At 39.5% G+C, this 4979-nt stretch overlaps 1 long non-coding RNA gene across 1 annotated transcript; it reads left to right on the top strand.

Annotated features, from left to right (window-relative positions):
• The first annotated feature begins 1401 nt into the window (after positions 1–1401).
• LOC121644073 lies at positions 1402–4583 on the top strand. The gene is made up of 5 exons (XR_006011214.1): positions 1402–1530; positions 2491–2553; positions 2778–2882; positions 3088–3165; positions 3930–4583. It is a non-coding gene; the product is annotated as an uncharacterized LOC121644073 (long non-coding RNA).
• Positions 4584–4979: the final 396 nt, after the last annotated feature.

The following is a 4979-nucleotide window of genomic DNA, read 5'->3' as shown; positions in this document are numbered from 1 at the left end:
GAAGAACACACATTCCACGTACGTACTGTCTTGCAGCGTCTCCTGCAGCATCATCTGTTTGTCAAAGCTGAGAAGTGTGAGTTTCACTGCTCATCCGTTTCATTCTTGGGAAGTATAATCTTGGCGGGAGGTGTGGAAATGGATCCCTCCAAGGTCTCCGCTGTGCATGAGTGGCCAACACCTGTCAACCGTAAGCAACTCCAGAGGTTTCTGGGGTTCGCAAACTTCTACTGCAAATTTAGTAAGAATTACAGTGTCATAACCTCCCCACTTCACCAGTTGACTTCTGTAAAGAAGCTCTACGTCTATTATACCTATCCCTGGGATTCTGAGTTTTACTGAGTCCAATCACCTGAGTTATGACATTGCAGGGCTAAAAGTTTACAGACCAGTGGCCCTCACATCTGTTATAATAAGGACTTTGGAGAGACTACTTCTCCAACGGTTCAAACCCCAAGTAGAGTGGGCACTAGACCCTCTACAATTTGCCTATCTGGAGAACATGGGGGTGGATGATGCAGTCCTCTGTGCTTCAAAACTCAGGCATGTGAGGAGTTAGGTGAGGCCATAGAGAATGACTTCTGAATAGCTTTGAGGAAATTCTGGTCCACCATCCAGTGGCTCAGGAGGGGGAAGTAGTGCTCCATCAGCAATGTGTACAGTAGGGAAGGGGAGCTGCTGACCTCGACTTGGGACATTGTGGGCCAGTGGAGGGAATACTGGACCAGCTCTACACCATCTGCAGGGACTTGGAGGAGGCATTGGAGTTCGCTCAACCAGTCTACATGTGCTTTGTGGACTTGGAGAAGGTGTTCAACCATGTGCCGAGGGACTCCTGTGGGGGGTGCTTCTGGGGTTTTAATTCTGTCATTAAATCTGATCTTCTCAGCTTCCAGAACTCTGCAGCGGCTCCGTTGTAGCCACTAAACCAAAGCACAGAGCGGCTGTGTTCTTCTGACTGGTTCTGAAGTCCACCAACCTTTGTTATGAACATTCCCGGCACTGAAACTGTCCTGGAGAACCCGGAGGCTGAAATACCACAGTTCCCAGCTTTGGTCTCCAGTCCTGTACCAAAAACCGGTTTGGTCTATGGTACCATGTCACACACCAACAACTAGATAACAGCATACGTTTGTTGTAATTAATCAAATAAAAACTGAGTAAATAAAGAGAAAACCTGTCAGAATGTAAAACATGTGGACAAAGTGAGTTGAGGAGCTTTACCCTCCTCTTCATCCCTGTTAGCAGGATGAAGGCTCCCTCTTGTGGTGTGCATCAGTTTTCACATTCCAGTTGTGAACCTGCAGCAAGACGAGGAAAAACTTCACTGAGCATTTGGCAGCTTCAACAACATCAGTAAAGAGAGATTGAAATATCTGTAATATCACACTGTGTCAGTTTGTTCACAGGAGTCACAACCTGCAACACTGATGCTGCATTCAGGGAACCTGGGAAAGATGGGAGAGAAGACTTTCCAGCTTCCAAACAGTGTTCACATCAGCTTTCAGGCTGGAAGTAGAACTTGTAGATGTGAGATTTAAGTTTCCAAACACTCTGACTTCTTCATGTTAGATGTAGAATAAAGGAAATAATTCTAGAAGAAAAAATGTTTTATTTATTACTTTCTGCTGTTCCAGGAAAACTGCCTCAGTTATTCCCTCATATTAGTTTGACATTTTCTCCATCAGATTTACAGAAACACTGAAATGAAGACAAAAGAAAATACTTTGTTCATTCTTTCAAAGTTTATTTGTTTGGAAAATTTGACTTTGTTCTGACATTAAACATGATGAATGATCTCATTTATTCTGATCCTGGAAATGAGCCTTTCTGAACATCATCATTAGAAACCTTGTTTGTTGCTTGGTTTAGAAAAACAACAGCATTTTTCCCATGCAATATTAAAAAACATTATCAAAGCAGTGCTTTCAATGTTTGAAACTATTAAAAATAATAATAATAATAAAATAAATAAATCTAACAGAATTTTATTTTTGACACTGGAAAGAGTTAAAGCTATTGTTTAAGATTTCCCATTTCTGGAAGATTCCCCGTATTTCTTATGCTGATTTTAACCAAAGATAACAATGATCCTGATGGATTTTGCAATGAATGATATCTAGTGACTGATATAATTTCCTGCAGGCATGATTAAAGGTAACAAGGAAGAGAAACAGGGATATTAAAAGTTTATTCAAAAAAAGAAAGTGTCATCAGAGTCAGCCACAGGTGCCAGCAGCAGGGAGAAAGCCAGTCAGGTCAGCAGCATAGGCATAGCAGCAGTGATGAAGAGCAATCAGCTCCCTCTGCACAGCATGGTAGGTCATGTTAAGGGAGCTCTTATGTGTCCTGGATAATAGATAATAGAACACATATATATAAGAGCTATATAATTGTTTTCACCGCCCACCTAAAAATTCATGAAAACAAAACAAACAAACAAACAAACAAAACAAAAAACATAACCTAATGACACTTTCTGGATCATAGGTGAAGGAACATCAACTTCACTCCGCCAGCCACAGGTCTGTGAAGTGCCACTCTCTAATCATGGTAAGTTCAGTTCTCTATCCTGATTGATCTGTCATCGATAGTTACTTCAAACTGTTTTGTATTAATCTTTGTTTATTTTTAATTTGCTAATACAAAGTAAACTGTATATCTTAGTATCCACACATTGTTTTGATTTAATTACAAAACATTAAAAGATAAAGGGAAACACTAGTGTTTCCATGACCAATATATAAAAGTGATTCTAGGGGTTTTTAATATTTCAGGTAGTGAAAGTGATTCATATGGCGTGTCAGAAGATGACGCTGAGATGGATGATCCAGAGTTCCTTTCTTCTGCAAAAATACATGCTGCCCCACCAGGACCTTATGGTATGTGCTAACATTTTATCTTTTAGCCCACACAGCAACACTAGCACTTTATAAGTTAATATCATGCAACTGCTGTAATACTGCCAAATACTTAATCATGTAACAAATACTTTTAAGTGAAATGTTAGTCTTGTCCCTGCCACAAAGCCTCACACTGATGGATTGGTATTGTCCAGTGGACTGATTTTCATTCTATAATTTTCAGATATTTCCCAGTCCAGAGGAACAGGACCTACCCAGCCTCAGCTAAAAGTATTCCCTCGAACACTACAAGGCATGTAAGGTATGTAAAATGAAAGCAGAAGTATATTTACACAGTATGAACAGATCATTAAGGTTCTTCCTGCCTTGGCCACCCCATTAAAAATGTCCTGGATACGCCACTGACCATGTTGAGTCATTCTTAATTTCAATTTATAAAAAGAGCTGTCATCAAGCTCCGCTATGCCAACCCCCATAGTGCTGCCAGGCTGAAGGAGCGAGGATGAAAGGAGTCAGAGCTCCATCTAGTGGACAAACGACGGAACGACACCATTCTGCAGGACAATTCTGGCCGGTTGTTTGTTTTGAAAAATGCTTTAATCGCATATAGGCCTCACACAATATGTCATTTAATTTCATTAACAGCTAAATCACTGATGAAAAATCCAGATTACAAGTGATGGATTAAAATATTTACAACATGATTTCATCCAGAGAATAAAATAGTGGCTGCATTTAAATGTCTGGTGTCCGATTTTAAAGATTAAAACTGAAACGTTTCTTCATAATTTCACTTAAAAAGTTGATAAAAACAGATGTTTTCTTTTCTGTGAAGTGTTAACAGACAGAAAGTAACTGGTAAGCAGTGTTCTGTGTTAAGTATAATTTAGTAGGAGAGACATTTTAATTTTTTTCTACAGTGGAACATTTCTGAAATAAATAAAATACTAAATGAAACTGGTAATGTGAGGAGATGAAGTTGTTTATGTAGCTCTGCATTAGAAACTTCTCAGCAGGTATCTGATGGTTAGTTTCAGCTCTTTCATTAAATCTGATCTTCTTCAGCTCCCAGAACTCCGCAGCGGCTCCGTTGTAGCCACTAAACCAAAGCAGAGAGCGGCTGTGTGCTTCTGACTGGTTCTGAAGTCCACCAACCTTTGTTATGAACATTCCCGGGACTGAAACTGTTCTGGAGAACCTGGAGGCTGAAACACCACAGTTCCCAGCTTTGGTCTCCAGTCCTGCACCACAAAGCGGTTTGAACTACGGTACCATGTCACACACCAACAACTAGATAACAGCAGACGTTTGTTGTAATAAATCAAATAAAAACTGAGTAAATAAAGAGAAAACCTGTCAGAATGTAAAACATGTGGACAAAGTGAGTTGAGGAGCTTTACCCTCCTCTTCATCCCTGTTAGCAGGATGAAGGCTCCCTCTTGTGGTGTGCATCAGTTTTCACATTCCAGTTGTAAACCTGCAGGAAGACGTGGAAAAACTTCACTGAGCCTTTGGCAGCTTCAACAACATCAGTAAAGAGAGATTGAAATATCTGTAATATCACACTGTGTCAGTTTGTTCACAGGAGTCACAACCTGCAACACTGATGCTGCATTCAGGGAACCTGGGAAAGATGGGAGAGAAGACTTTCCAGCTTCCAAACAGTGTTCACATCAGCTTTCAGGCTGGAAGTAGAACTTGTAGATGTGAGATTTAAGTTTCCAAACACTATCTGACTTCTTCATGTTAGATGTAGATCAAAGGAAATAATTCTAGAAGAAAAAATGCTTTATTTATTACTTTCTGTCTGTTCCAGGAAAACTGCCTCAGTTATTCCCTCATATTAGTTTGACATTTTCTCCATCGATTTACAGAAACACTGAAATGAAGACAAAAGAAAATACTTCGTTCATTCTTTCAAGTTCATTTGTTTGTAAAAATTGACTTTGTTCTGACATTAAACAATGATGAATGATCTAATTTATTCTGATCCTGGAAATGAGCTTTCTGATACATCATCATTAGAAACCTTGTTTGTTTCGTTGGTTTAGAAAAACAACATCTGATCTCTAGAACAACTAAAAGTAATTGCAAGTAGAAAATGATTTTTACATT

The sequence above is a fragment of the Melanotaenia boesemani genome, chromosome 8, assembly GCF_017639745.1.
Source record: "Melanotaenia boesemani isolate fMelBoe1 chromosome 8, fMelBoe1.pri, whole genome shotgun sequence".
Taxonomy (NCBI): Eukaryota; Metazoa; Chordata; class Actinopteri; order Atheriniformes; family Melanotaeniidae; genus Melanotaenia; species Melanotaenia boesemani.
The sequence above is the reverse complement of the archived record's forward strand: the minus strand, read 5'-3'. Positions and strand labels throughout refer to the sequence as shown.